The following is a 16,128-nucleotide window of genomic DNA, read 5'->3' as shown; positions in this document are numbered from 1 at the left end:
CACTTGCGCGCGGTCTATAGTGGACGTGCTCCGTAAGGTTGTCGACTGGGGCTGATGAACGCGTTCCACCTCGAAAGGTGTTCAAGGCGACCCATGTTAGCTGTACTGCTTTCAACATCGAACAAAAGAGAGAGAGAGACAGAGAGAGAGTGAAGGAACTTAAACAGAACGTGTTTCGATGTCTCGTTCATCAGTGACAGTACAACGACGCTATGTCACCCGGCTGAAATATTCAACATTTCGTCAATGTCATTTTGCGCAGCTATAGCTGTTGTAGGCTCTTCACAATGCAGAAAAATTTTGAGGCTCGCGATCGTTGTCATGACACAAGCTTAAGCAGACTGATTCCTGATATATCGCCTTGTGCAACCGCCGTAACTCGTAGTACCAAATCATATCGGAGGTTAAGGTAGGCTTACGTGGTGGTTGTGTTTGTCATTACGCTCAAGGGGTCGATGCCATCACGGCCCGCCTGCTCTCTGTGCATACCAGCCATCCTGCCAGTCAGGCCAAGCCAGGCCAAGCCAAGCCAAGACAGGACAGCGAGCCAGCCGAGCCAGCAAAGTCAGTCGGACAGTAAGTTTCATTTTCACAAAGTTCCAAGAGGAGGACCAAAAGAGAAAACTGTGGGAGAGCCACCCATCAAAGTTGACCAAAAAAACTTTACCTGGATTTACGTGCCGCAGTGATAAAACATATTTAAAAAATAATAAGATGCCATTCAGAACAAAGCAACTAGATTGTACTCAACATTGACAAGAACATCATGCACCACTAGACGTTCTACAATATAAGCAGGTAGCTGCTCAGGCTGCAAAGAATACATCTTCTATGAAGGCTCAAAACTATATACGTAGTGACAATATATTCCAGAACAGATATACTTTATCCTTTAAAAGAAGTTATTCCATCAAACGAACCTTCTATTGCTCGCATTAACAAATGAGAGTACAGCAACGGAAACGAACAAACGGATCATTAAAAGCAATATCAACAAGTTAAATTTTATGTAACACAAATGGCATGCATTGCGAGAGGAACGGAGGTTTAGATGACGGAAAGGGGGACGGGAATGTTATTACAGACGGCTGTTCTTGAATGCTGTTTTCTATGTTACATGCCTGAAAATTATTATTTCCCCGGGACATAGTACAATATAAAGTACGTTTGTCTGAACATTTGCGCAATAATGTAAAAGAATAATGAGTGGCTCGAGAGCGATTTTTTTTATGGACAGACAGAATATGCAATTTGAACTTCTGGCTCGGGGTCAGCGGTAATTCCAATAAACTTCTCACGGTCTGTTTGCTTCATTTTGCCTTTAATAACACGTGCTCGCAAAGGAAAGGGCACTTGGTGTGGGAAAAATTAAAAATAACAGATACAAATTTAATAACGTTATTATTTATGTAATGGTCTTGACATCAGTCTTCCAACAGTTCTTACCCGTCGTGGTTGCTCAGCGGCTGTGGTGTTGGGCTGCTAAGCACGAGGTCGCGGGATCAAATCCCAGCCACGGCGGCTGCATTTCGATGGGGGCGAAATGCGAAAACACCCGTGTGCTTAGATTTAGGTGCACGTTAAAGAACCCCAGGTGGTCCAAATTTTCGGAGTCCCCCACTACGGCGTGCCTCATAATCATATCGTGATTTTGGTACGTAAAACGCCATAATTAATTAATAGCAGTCCTTAAGCGTGCTTCAATTTAACTAGCCAATTATGCAGCCGTTTTGGCAGATGCCATAATAGTCTTATCACCAGAATTAAAAAAAAAAAAAGCACTTTGCATACTTGCGCGCTTGTGGTCGCAATCATTGCCGCCGATACCTGCTGACCATTCTATGCTTCCACATTCCTTCTTCGTAACGCCTTCTACTCTACTGCGTTCTTGTTTCTGCTACCCTTTGTCTAAATGTACCCAAAGGGCTGATCTATATCATTGCATGCTGGACTCGTGAACCATTCGAACACCCAGAATATTTCGCAAGGGATGCTTATCATCACGCAGCACAATTGCAACTATTCAAAACAATAGGCAATAATTAGCCGTCTTGAAGAGGTGTACTTTTCTATGTTGTGTTCTTTTATTACGACTGGTCCAACAGTTCTAACGGGAAAGTGCTGACGACGCTTAATTCCCACGCGTGCGCATCTCTTTATGTTTGTTTACTCGCCCGTGATGCATCTATATTATTGCAATTTGCATATGGGGAAGACCGGCATGTTAGATTATAGCCAGAGAGAGAGAGAGATAAACGAGATACGAAAGGCAAAGAGGTTGACCGTCAAGTGATTGTCTAACTAATGGACCTGCATTATCAAATTGAATATGGTCCACAGCGGTATTCTATATTGTTCGCCTACTCCTATCGTTAGGGAATGGCCGTGAGCCCGGTGTGCAACTCCTGTGGGTGCGAGGAAGCCATCGAGCACCTATTGTGTACCTGCCCTCGCTACGATGTACAACGCCACTCTCCGTGGGCAACTTTACACCGGCTGTACTCAAGACCGTTCACCGAGTCAAAGATACTGGGACCACGGCCAGACCCGTCACTGGCACGAAAAGCGATTCGTGCGCGCTGGTACAATACTTGAAGTGCACCGCCTTAAGAGACCGTTTATAGTGTCCCTATGTATAGTGTCCATCCCATACCGCGCTCAGTGCTTACTCTCTCCCTTTTTTCCTCTTTCTATTCCCCTTACTCCCAACCCCCTATGTACGGTAGCAAACCGGGTGCCCGTCTGGTTGACCTCCCTGCCTTTCCTGTCTTTGCTCTCTCTCTCTCTGGTGTCTATCCTTAGCACCATATTAGTTTTTTTATTCTGTTAACCTAGACTGCTCCTTGAGCAGAATGTCTCTTATACGGTTATTTGTCGCTTACTGTTTTGAATGATTGCAACTGTACTGAATGATGATAATCATCCTTTGCATAACATTCGAGGTGTTGGAGGGGTATACGAATCCAACATGCGCTGATAGAGATCAGCTGTTTGTGTACATTTAGATAAAGGAACTTGACATTTGTATCACGCCGCTTTGCCACGCGCGTTAAGTGGTTTTTGGACTTTGAGACAAATGGAAGCGATCAAATCTCCACTTATGAATAGATTGGACTGCGTTTAAAAGCCTACGGGAGGACGCTTGTCATAAAGGCATCTCCTCTGGACTGCAAGAAGCCATTAAAGAAGCGGCGCAGATCGCTATGTGCACGCTCATGTGCTCACCGATGTTCGCGCAATTCGACCTGGAGTTGGAGCGATTTCGTGCGATTCGTCGTCGCGCCTAACGGAGATACCGACGCACAAATGCCCTTCACGTGCGATACAAGGACAGCCCGGCACACTGAAAAGAAGAAACAGCGTCGCATAGGTAAACTGGAATCCGAACGATGGACAAAATATTATAGGTCCCTGGACCCCCGTAAACCATTATCATAAACATGGAGAACTGTGAGAGGCCTACGTCCTGTTCCGGAAGAATGCTTCCCATTCAAGGCTCTAGTGCTCCTCCACCGCTTACAAGACGTCGATGTAGCGGAAGATTTCTGTTCCATGATTGCAGGCCAGTCAACGGGTACAAGTTCACTTACATTTAACTACGTTCCGGACACATATGGGATTTACGTATGGATCTGCCTTTCACAACTCAAGAGTTCGACGCCGCACTTGCCTTATGTAATCAGTCCCCTTCATTTGGTCAAGATGGTATGTCTTACTATATATTGTGCCAACTCGGTGAACAGGAGCGAAGTGCACTGCTGCACATCTTAAATGAGTCCTGGCAGGAAGGAAATGTTCCTCAATAACAGAAGACCAGTCGCCTGGTGCCGCTCTTGAAACCTCATACCGCCCAATCCTCATAACGCCCAATCGCGCTGGCTAGTTGCATTTGGAAAGTGATAGAATAAATTATCCTCACCAGACTTCAATGATGCCTAGAACACTACGAAGGTTACCCAGACGCCATGGTTGTCTTTCGATGTCACCAATGCTCAATTGGCAACGTCATCGATTTGGTTTCATGCGTTCAACATCAAAAGGCGTCTAAGCGATTATCTGTCGCCGTCTTCCTGGACAAAAGGAGCATACGACAGTGTTCTTCATGAGGATATATTTGAGGCCCTGGAAATGGTTGGCCTCGGCGGTCAACTCTATCGAGAAAAGGCCTTTGCCTTTTCTCTCCGTTATACTTTCAATTTTTTATTTCCCTTTACCCTTCCCTCAGTGCAGGGTAGCAAACCAGAATATTCTCCAGTTAACCTCCCTGCCTTACCCACCCCGTTTATATATATCTCTCTCTAGAACTTTACGGCACTCCGCGTATGTGTCTACGTCGCTGTACGTGTCTACGTGCAAGTGGAAGTGACTCATTAGCTCGTTTGTCTGTTTGTAACCAGTAGGAGTAATTTGTGCCCCGCAATAAATGCAACGAAAGAAAGAAAGAAAAAACACGTGCACGTGACGTGTCGGCCGTCGAGCGATGCGTCTGCGCGGCGCCTTCCGTCTTTACTACCTGCCAAACCATGCAGAATTCCCCCAGAGATCTTACGCCGGCTGAAACACTGCCTCAAGCCGGCGCGCAACTCGCTCGGGTTCCAAAATGCCTGCAATTAGAGAGAGAGCGAGAGAGCGAATGGGAACGCAGAGAAACCATTTATAACGCGCACACATCGCTATAGCACCTGTTTGACAAGGTTCCGCCCGGTAATCGAAGCAACGATCGACGTAAATGGAGGTCGCCCGAGGCGTACAGATACATGGTGCAGCGTCGCTGCAGGGGCTGATGCGCTTTTGCACGCAGCACTGTCGTAACGAGATGCTAACGGCCCACCGAAGCGCCGACGGTCGAATGCCCCAGTAAAAGTAAGCTCTCCTGAGACACGTTTCGCGTGGAAAAAAAAAAAAAAAAAAAACTACACAAAAAAAAAAACATCGCCCCGGTAGAACTGTATGGGTCCCTTCACTGCGGATATATATGTGTATCCGCAGTGAAGGGACCCATACAGTGCTACCGGGCAGATGTTTTATAGCAGTATACTGCTATACCTTCACTCGAGGAAGTAGTCGAAGGCCTGAACTTTATATTTGTTTAACAGACGAAGTTAGCTTGACTGAAGCTCTTTGCCGGGGATATAGTGAACCAAGCACGTTCACGCGTGATCCGGTTCTCGACATTTTCCGACCAAGCATTGTTCTGCGAACAACCACGCTCGTTTCAATGGCCATGCAACAGTAAAACACTGTGTAAAAATGACGCCATGGTTATTTTGCTTGAACATAAGATTGATTGATTGATTGATTGATTGATTGATTGATTGATTGATTGATTGATTGATTGATTGATTGATTGATTGATTGATTGATTGGTTGGTTGGCTGAACAAATGCTTAGGCTCTTGATTTCTACAGGCGCCTAACTGCGCCAGCGTGGTGACGGCGAGTTGTCATAGTGCTTAGTACAGGGGACATTTCTTTTGAATTGTAAAGAGACGATCAGTCATCTGTGCCACTGTTCTCGCTTTTATAACCAACGTCAGACTCTCCAGTGTGCCTTGAATAGACTGGATGACAGGCCATTTACGGAAGCGAAGATCTTGGGAGCCTGGCCTCACAGTTCATTAGCGCAGAAAGCAAGCAGTTCGAGCGCTTTTTCACTACCTGAAGGCAACAGACTTGAGTGCCAGACTATAGACATCCTACACCTAACTTAGTGCATGGGAAAGTGCGGTGTAGACTCATGTTCTCTCTCTCTCTCTCACTCCCCCATTCCCCTCCCCACGTGTAGGGTAGCAAACTGGACTCAGTCTGGTTAACCTGCCTGCCTTTCCTTCTTCCCTTCTCTCTCTCTCACTCTTGATTTGAAATGCGCTGATTGGTCTTACTTTTCGGTGAGTGCGATTCTGTTGAGAAGTGCGGACTACTGCTCACGAGATATAACACAAATAATAGATAAACTGAGTCGGAGTTAAACACCGTGAAGTGCGCTTCATTTTATAAGAAAATGTAAGTTTTAAAATAGACGAAAATAACTTTTTTTTTACTTGAACAAAAAAGGTTCATGTAGCATCGCGTGATTCGTAGACGCTGGCTTGTATCTTACCTGCCGCCCACCTTGGCGCTCTCGACTCGAGACAACAGTACTGTGCCGACTGTGGCTTGGTGTCGCTTTCACAAGATATTTTGCCTTCCCAGCCGGTATGGACGAGAGCGCGGCTTGCAGTCACTGCGGCGGCGAGGAGACTATAGAACACGCACTTTGCCACTGTCCTCGATACAGTGCCCACCGGCTGTCGCTGGCGGCTGTGTTGGCACGTCTTGACGACAGGCCACTTTCAGAACAGACAGTCTTGGAATGCCGACATGAACTGTCGTCGCACCGAGAGTCGGTCAAGGCTTTGTTGATCTTTTTACGTAGTAGTGCCCTATTAGAAATACTATAATGATCCCATCCCCATTTTTTGTCACGCCTTCCTTTTTGTCCCCGCTCTTCTTTCCGTCTTTAGTTCCCATTTGCCTTCCCCTAGTGCTGGGTAGCAAACCGGAGGTTTTAACTCTGGTTAACCTCCCTGCCGTTCTCTCATTTGTACATCTCTACCTGCGGCCAGTTGTTTTTTTCATCCACTTTCGCTTCCATTTAGTTATTTATTTTCCCTATGCTGTACTTGGGGTCATGGTTGGCATCTTATGATATGACTAATAATAATCAGGGCCCTCTGTTTCCTTTCTTCTCGTTCATCACATCGCGAAGGTCTCAAATCCGCCAGCTTTCATGCCTTTTCGTAGCATGTGTGGGTTTACTGACCAGTCGCCTTCGCCCAAAAAGTTCACGTGCTACGTGACGCCTGTGGTAGATAGGATGTTTTACATCTGTACTACCATGGCCGCGAGTCGTGGCGCTGGGTAACACTCCCAGGGTTTGTTCTAGTGGACGGACATAAACACCACCGAAAGTGGTTGGGAAAACTGTGCCGCGGTAGCTCAATTCGTAAGAGCATCGCGCATGTAATGCGAAGACGTGGGTTCGTTCCCCACCTGCGGCCAGTTATTTTTCATTCACTTTCATTTCCACTAATCTTACATTTCTTCAAATAAATTAGGAACTACGAATAAATTCCCTTACCCTGCCCTTGGTGTCATTGTTTGCTGGCATCTTATGATGTAACTAATAATAATCGAGTGCCTCGATTTGCCTTTTTCTCGTTCTATATACAGTGAACTCTCGTTAAGACAAACTCGGTTAAGCCGAATTCTCACATATAACGAACAACATGGGAACGTTTGTTTGGTTTTCCATGGACTTGAAAAAAAATCCTCTTACGACAAACCGCCTCAGACGTGCTCCTCGGTTAAGACGAACATTCGGAGTGACCGCCACCGCTACCGATCATGGAGGCGAAGGTGCCTCGATGAGCAGCGCCCGGGAGCGCGCGCATCAAGGCATCCTGCTGGAGGCCTGCGGCGCACATCGCACGTGGACAGAGGCGAAAACAAGACGAGGAAACAAAAAGCGACAGTGACGTTTCACTTGGTGAACGTGGGTGACGCGCAAGCGTATGTGTGCTATAGCGCATGCGAATGTATTGGCCCTCGGTGCGCCTAGACTGTCCGCATTGCAGAGCGTATTCAAGGTAGGGCTCGCGCGGCCGCGCCATACGCAGCATCCGCCAGAGTAGAAAGCCCCCTTGTAAACATTCGCTCACTCACTAAATTAACAAGCACGGTGTGAGCGCGCACAGGCAAACATGAACTCATCACACTCGATGACCGCGGGCGCTCGGTGTCATAACGTTAGCGTGAGGAATCACGGCAGCAGCAGCAAGCGAAGTGACCTCTGCACTGTCTATCGTCTCAACGCAAATTGAGCGCCGAGAACACAGCGCACGGATAACTAACTACAAGCCATCGGTTCACCTAGACTGTGCTCCCAAAGCAGATCGCGTTCAAGTTAAATCCCGCGTGACCGCGTTCGGCCGAAGTACAACGCGAATTACAAATTCCTCCCCCATCCCCCTCCTGCTGCCATTTGCGCAACGAAAGACGGTGCGCTTCTCTCTCCCCCTTTGCATCTCTGCGTACGTAAAGCCTGTTTCACATGATGCGATTTTCGTCGCACCGGAAGTGCGATTTCCGTCGTTTACGATGAAAATCGCAGTCGCAGTGCCGACCCCCCGATTTTCGGCTGCGACCAACCGGTTGGTCGCACCGTCGCACCGATCGCTGCGATTTTCCGTCGAAATTGCGCGGAGAGCTGTCAACGGAGCTATTTCGCCGGTTTGTTTTGGAAAATGGCGTCTCGTACGACAAGTGCAATGCGCGGAGACGTGGATCGTCGAATTCGGTACGTACGCGAAGGGAGAATAAAAAAACTTGTACCGCAGATTGCATTCTCCGATTGCTATGCGTTTGTTGACACGCTACACAGCAAATGAAGTGCATTTTCACGTTTGCTTCGTACGCCTTTGCGAGTTGTCAGTGCTAGGAGGTGTTCGATCCCCAGCAGACGACGAGGTCGTCACAATGTTCTTTTGTAAAATCGCGCTTACGGAGCAGCTTGAATTATTTCAACCTCGGCAAGGGCAAATGACAAGACAGCAAAGTACCCGAAGTTTCAACGTTGCGCTGAACGCGGTACCGTTCAGTTGCATTTTCTTGTCGGTTTTCAAGCATGAATTTCCCGATACATCTTGAAAGCTTATCTTGCCTCTTATTAAATTTGACAGAGCAAAAGTGTAGGCTATCGTAATGAATTTGCTACGATAGCATTCAATCCGTGGTTTGAATAAAATATTACATGCACGTTAAGTTGCACCTCTTCTCTGGAGAATTTTTTTTTCTTGCACAGAAACCAATAAACATAGACTATGTTGCGGACTTTGTATCCTTACTGCATATGTATGAACACTTGCTCTGCAAGGTAATTAACTGTACAGCTAGTAGATTAATTAAATTGCTTGCTATAGTGGCAAAGTGACGACGTACCCACCTGCACAATTATGTAGAGCTCGTGCAACAATGCGAAAAGCAGGCAAACGGCCTGTTCTTGTGGGGATAAACCAGTATAAAACGACACGCTGAAGAAAAGTAAATCAAAACTGTGCAGTGAAGTCAGCCAGTACAAGCAGTTCTTGCATGTTCACAGCTGATCAAGTGTGCAGAAACATTCATGCCTTACACGTTTCTAGCAAGTTTCTAATAAGTTTGTGATCACATATATTAGTGTGTAAACCCATATAACGATATCCGCTGCGATTACTATCTTTATAAGTAATGAAATACCATGCTACTTGCAAGAACATACATCACCCGAGGATTTTAGAACAAATTTCTGCATTTCAACTATACACAATATGTTGTTTATTCAATAAAAGATTACAAACTGGGCTTTTTTTGCAATGACAAACTTATTCCAAACTTTACTTGCATATAGGGAAGAAAAAAAATTATAGACAGAAATATTGTTCTTCAATTTGTTCACCTGCCACTGTGGCTATAGCAATCTGCTGCTAACACAAGGCGAGGGGTGGATTTGCCAGCCATGGAAGTCGCATTTCGATGGGAGTCGTAGGTGAGAAAAAAAGCTCTTGCACTTAGGTTTAGTTCACCTTTTATTGAACCCTTACACTTCAAAATGCTATTGCATAGCGGGCATGCTTATGCAAAATCTAACACCAATAGAAAGCAAAGGGCAGAATTGTAAAACAACCATCTTTCGTGATAATTCGAGTGTGTAAATATTCATTGCATCAATATGTATTGTTCAACAGCACTGCACAAGTAAGCATGATCAGGTATAGCAAGTACTCTGTCAGGAAGCTGGTTCTACAGATGTATAAATGTCAAGGCATGAATGCTCATACTACGTCGCACACATAGCACAAAAAAAACCTTTTTCAAGAGTTGTCCCTTCTGGCAGATATGAGTGGGCCATAAGCAGCAGAAACTTTATTGCAGGACATTGTGTAATACCGCTTATGAAAGAATGAAGAGAGTGGAGAGGCTTTTAACAGCAGTAGCTCATGCTGCTCTAATAAGAGGAATGATGAGCAAAAACATTTCTGGTAGAGCACTTAAACAGTAACTTTCTGAAAGACAGAAAATTCCAGGTGAGAGTTGGAGGTACATCAGGCCCACACACACCAACAACACAGGCATACTACAAGAAACACTACAGCCTATGGTGTATTACAGTCTATGGGAAAGCTATCTTGTACAGAGATCAAGAATGATGCAACAAGCCCTCGACAACACGGCAGACTTTCTTGGCCAGTCTGGCCTCTCGCTTTCTGATAAGTCAGCTCATATCGACGTCGGAAAAAAAAGAAAGACTAGAATCAAGAACTACCCTAGATTGCACATTGTGATCCACATAGCTGGACAAATATGCCCGCAAGTCAACATCCACAAATCCTCAGCTAGTGTAAGCCCATGACGGCAGAGCCAGCACGTGGGTGAAACAATTATGCAATGCCTGGACGCAACTTCCACACCTGGTGAAGAGAATAATCTCGAAATAATGGGGGTGGACGAATGGATACTATAGAAAATCGCAGATGCTGTGCTTGTGTCCAAGGTGTGGTACGGTATGCATTACCAGCAGCACACAAAAAAGACAACTCATTGAATACAGGCATCGGGTAGTAATAACAGGTCTTTCCAACTTTACCATGCTTGAAGACCTCTATGAGAAAGAGCTAACGAACAAGCACCTAGACAGAGTAGAGTTGCAGCCTGCAGCACAAATTCTTTGTCTCAAGAGCTCAGAACCTTGTCCCAAGATACTATGCCAGCTAGCATATGAGATGCAAAGACGACTACCCCTCCCTTCAGAAACACAACCTCGGGAGTACCTGAACTTGAAACATAACAGGCCCGTACCGTGGAATATGGGGGCAAACAATTAGGCCAGGAGACTGTATGCAACTGCCAAACACACAGAGGAGGTTGCTAATCATGAAGATGCAAGCAAACATAAGGCACATATAGTACACTGATCTGGCAATAGCAGTGTAACAGTAGTATGACACTACATAAACTTAAACCCCATATAACGTTTCGACAAGTGGACTTGTCTTCTTCAAGGTCCACGTGTGGAAACGTTGGCTTCTACTTTCACCTTGTTCTCATGTTGCTCATCGTCTTGAATTTCCATCTCCTGCCTTCCCCGAGTTTTCCCCAGAAAAAGAAAGACATCTTTGAAGGATAGATAAAAATTGGTGCTTGATGCAGCCAAACATAAATAAATATTTATTACAATAAATATTTATTACAAAAAAATCATTACAATTGCCAATCCTGCATGCCGGTACCTTTCAAGAAACACTTGTTATTCCAATAGACAGACTGACAGCTTGCTGATGCAAGCACATTCTTCCAGTTCCATGCCATTGGGAAAAAAATGAGTTTCCTGGAAGGTAGCCACATGCACACATGGTGATCACAATGTTTTTTTTTCCCTGGACTTGTATATCTATATGTATTTTCTCCTTTTCCCGCTTTTATGTTTGGTTTCATCAACCGCTAGTCTTTATCAGGTTTTATTGCTGTACTACTTTGTGGTAACCTTTATAGATCACTGCATTTTCACAATAAACCTTCTAATTAGAAGTTAGCATAGCCTGTTCTTACTGCTTCACACTGTACATTCTTGCTACATTGGCCAAATAAAAGATTTCATAAGGTATCATGAGGGCCATTAAAGTGACTTGTTGCAGTCTAAAAAAAAATGAATAGCCTGGCTGTAAATGGCACCAGAGAACACATAGGACAAACAAGAAAACCGAGATGATCTAACAACCAAAAGTTTAATGTACACACCGAGTAAATGCTTGCTGACAAGCAATAGACTGAACATACACAAAAAGGAGAAGCAAAAATTCATGTGCGTTTCCCGACAGGAAATGCATCCATTTCTAACGAAGGCCGTGCTGACAAGATTAACCCAGCATTTTTAGATTTACAGCTTCCGTAATTTCTCTAGGCAGCCGATCTGCACAGAATGCTAGCTTCTTCCTCTACAATGCATGCTCAGATGTGGAGAGTGCATTGTAGAGGAAGAAGCTAGCATTCTGTGGAGATCGGCTGCCTAGAGAAATTATGGATGCTGTAGATGCAAATACACTGGGAGAATCTTGTGTCAGCATGGCCGCTGTTACACTTTCAGAGATGGATGAGTTTCCTGTTGGGATCTGTATGGACACACATCAGATCTTGCTTCTGCTTTTTGTGTAAATTCGATTTATTGCTTGTCGAACGGCATTTACTCGGCATGTTCAATAAACTTTCATTTGTTAATACACCTCATGATTGTCTTGGTCTCTAGCAGAAAGGCGTTCATTCTTTTTACAGTGAAGCTGTATATGCCTAGGCGAAACACTCATGGTCCGATGCCAAAAACCCTAGTGTAGGGGTATGAGCCATTGCATTCGTCTTGCATGATGGACGGAGACATTTCTTGTTGGGTAGACATAGAAATGCTTATGCATTTCAAACATACATTATATCTGCGTATTATTGCAGGGAAGGGACACAGAGGGGGATGGGGTTAAGACAAGATCATGATGTCATTATTATCACAGCAAAGGTGTGGTGGGCCATTGGCTAGACAGATAGTGGTGTCATTTCTCTCTAGCAGCAGAGCGCGCGTGCAGAAGTCTCTCCGACTTCCCAATAGGTTCGAAAATGTGTCCCTGTATTTAATTAAATGAAATGTGCAGCCCCAGTGTGTCACTTCGTAACTACAGTGCATAACTGAGTCATAAACATTATGATTAACGCATTACAAAACACAAGTGCGTAACATAATTCAGAAAGACTTTCATGGGCCCGCTGGATTAACACAATGAACCACTCCATTGCACTTTCTATGATGGTGATCTTGCAAAGTGCAATGTGTGGCATTCCAAATAAAGAATGTGATAAACCCAAGCCAAACATGTGCATAACCTCATTAAGAAACACAGACATAACCAATAATATAGAAAGACTTGAATAAACCATTGGAATTAACCCAGTGATAAACACCGGGGCTGCACATTTCAGCTTTGCTGGTTCACCGTCTCTACAGGGTGCATGGGCAGTAACGTTTTCTGTTATTGTTTGTTAAGTATTGTATAATGTTGTGCCAGTAAAACACGTTGGGCTAGTTGGTGCAATGTATTGGTACTGCTTTTTTTGCTGTTTTTTTTCTTAATGTTGTGCCCTTCTTCCTTTTGTAACAACTTTTTTATTCCCCCTTGCATAATACTCCAACCTTGCAGCCTGCGAGGTATATAAATAAATAAGTACATAAGCACGTCATGCATTCATTTTGTGCGTGGAGCATTGATAAGCTTAGACATATAGTCATTGCTTCACACTTTCGAAATGAATAATTATAGCTTGCTATCGACATTGAAGCAGCCTTTCGACAGCTAGAAAAGGAATCAGTTTTTCCAGCTCTGAACATTGAATTGCAGGAAATGCAAGCAGGCATAAAATTCTGCCAATATAATCTGTTTAGGAATACCAAATTGGAATAAACATTGAGCTTGCATTTGTACTTTCTCTGGCTGAGCAATCTAGTTTGAAATGACTCCCATAAGCATGTCGTAACAATGTTGATCTAATACAGATTAAATGCATGACTAGCTTAAGAAATCTGGATGATTGCTATATATTACAGTGAAGAAACTATAATATCTAATAACATTAATAATATAATAATAATATTTATTTCCACAAAACAGGCTAACCGTGAGAGGCGTGCGTGGCTGAGCAGAAAGCTGAAAAATTCTACGGCAAGTGCGCCTGTCGTGGGCCTACGATCCTGCATTACGAATAGCGCGTATTGATATGGTCTTCTTGTTAGAAGTTCCGAGTATACTACCAGCGCGAGACACGAGACAACAAAGTGGACGAGATGCGTGTCTTTTAGAATGCTATGTTACAACGTACAGGTTTCTACAAAAGTGACGGTAACTGCTCGAAACATTTGATGCGTCGGCTTTTGCGCCTTTAGAAATATTTAGAGAGGGCTCCCATATATATATTCGCAGCGCAAGCACGGCGATGGACGAACCAGGCTAGCGCTAAGGTTGAATTTCACAACACGATTTTCATTCCACGTCGCAATCACACAGATCGTTTGAGGCTTCCTTCAGGGGCACACGCGGGCGTTCGGGTTGGTGCTTCTTGTTGCGTTTGGCGTAAGAATATGGCTAGGAGCAGGCACCACATATGCGCAATGACGGGCAATATACACGCATCATTTCTCCAGAAGCTGACGCCGAGCACGGGTAGCGCGAGGATCTTGTTGGGCTCACACGACAACTTCGTGGCAGCCGAATTCCGAATACTGCATATACGGTGAGGGTAGCTATATGAACTTGTCGATAGGTCATCTTGTAGATTGTTGTAACGCAGGCAGAACGAAACGGTCATAGAATGTAGATAAGACAACACACAGCGCTGAACCACCTGCGAACAGCTGTTTACGTGCGCGATGTCGCACTGAACTACAGAAACCGCCGTCGCGCACCCCAAGACAAATCTTAACTAACGTTTTTAAATTAGTAAACGTACATATTATTTGCTTCTAATCAAGAGAAGTCAATAATATTATAGTGTAAACGTTTTATTCACTACAATAAAAGAATTATGCAGCGCGTGCCACGAAACCTGGCAGTAAGCAACCCTGGGCGTCGCACCAGTCGCATCGTTGAAATCGCAATCATGTGAAATGAGCCCTCAAAAAATCGCATTGCGACGCGTGCGACAGCACCGATTTTCATCGTTGCAGTCGCAGCATGTGAAACAGCCTTAAGACTGCGGCGCCATCGTCGGCTCATCGTCGCACGCTTTCCCTCGCACACACAGTGTACGGCGCGCGAGGACGATGTTAGAGAATGTTAGAGCGGGCCAGCGTAAACGCCAGTGCGCATGCGCGGTACAACATGCGCAGTGGCGTCCGCGCTGTCCCGCTGTCCCGCTGGATCGGTGAGCTATAACTCTCTGTTAGACGAGACGTACCCGGTACATCCGTATCGCAAACGAAACCTGGGCCGCTATTTCGTAGCGATGCCTTATGCCTTATTCTATGCTATTCTTACCATCCACCACACACGGCCGCCTGATCGCGTTGGTAATGTGGGCAGACCGTCGCTCTGACCAGTGGCCAAGCGCGAAAAGCCTGAAAAGGCATAGAATGGGAAAATGCATCGCTACAAAATACCGGCCCTGTAGCAACTGCTAGAGGGGGTCAACCCAGCGCGCCTCCGCCTACCTTCCTCCTCTGCGACGCTTCGCCTCGTTTCTCCTTTCCCACTTCTCCCAACGTCACCTAGACTTTCCTTTATGTTGCGTTGCTTCGCCTCGCGCTCAGCGCGCACCTTCGTACTTTCGCTAGCTCGGAGCCTGCACCGATGACCTGTGAGGTGGCAGATGCCTGCTTTAACTCCCTAGCGAATCCTTTTTCCAGCATAACGAAGGCACGGAAAGATTTTTAAGCTAATTATGTGGGATGACATCGTTTGAGGCTGCTCGCCGATTTGCACAAAAGCGCCGAACGCCCATCACGGACTGGATGAAACCAAGCAAGAGTGCCACTTGAAAACAGTTTTCTAATGGGTTCAGCTAAATAAATGCTTTTTTATGTCGCTTTCCCCCGTCTTAAGTTTACTTCATTTACCGCTTCGAAGTAAGATATTTGTATGCACCTGGTCGTGGTGCCAATTACTCTTCTGATAAGATGAATTTCTGGTAAGACGAACAAATTTTCATGGTCCCTTCGGGTTCGTCTTAAAGGGAGTCTGCTCCATATATATAGCGCGATTGACGGTGGTCTGGTCTCCGGACTACCGTCAGTTGTACTTCGCTCCTCGAAGAGGCAGGATACGTGTCTAGTGAGCTCCTGAACATTTTGCAATACGGTGAGCGCGGTTTAAACCATGAATCCGAACCTCTAAGAGGTGCGACGTAACGCTAAGGCATTTCTATCGCATTCGCCGCTAAATCAACACATATTTTTTTATTTATTCAAAGTACATTGTAGTGCCCAAAGAAGTATTGAGTAAGGGGGACGAAAAGCGACATTATTGCAAGGAAAAATAATTCAACGCAAACTACGGGGCTAAAAACGGAAAGTATTGTACAG

At 45.2% G+C, this 16,128-nt stretch overlaps 1 long non-coding RNA gene across 1 annotated transcript in view; it reads left to right on the top strand.

The window, feature by feature from the left end:
• Positions 1–16,128, top strand: part of LOC140218759 (uncharacterized) — a 145,384-nt gene that overhangs the window by 73,086 nt on the left and 56,170 nt on the right. The window contains exon 2 of the long non-coding RNA XR_011894937.1: positions 450–576. This is a non-coding gene — a long non-coding RNA (uncharacterized lncRNA). The remainder of the gene's footprint in view (positions 1–449; positions 577–16,128) is intronic.

Source organism: Dermacentor andersoni, chromosome 6, assembly GCF_023375885.2.
Source record: "Dermacentor andersoni chromosome 6, qqDerAnde1_hic_scaffold, whole genome shotgun sequence".
Classification (NCBI taxonomy): domain Eukaryota; kingdom Metazoa; phylum Arthropoda; class Arachnida; order Ixodida; family Ixodidae; genus Dermacentor; species Dermacentor andersoni.
Note: the sequence above shows the minus strand (reverse complement) of the source record. Positions and strands in the feature narration are given on the sequence as shown.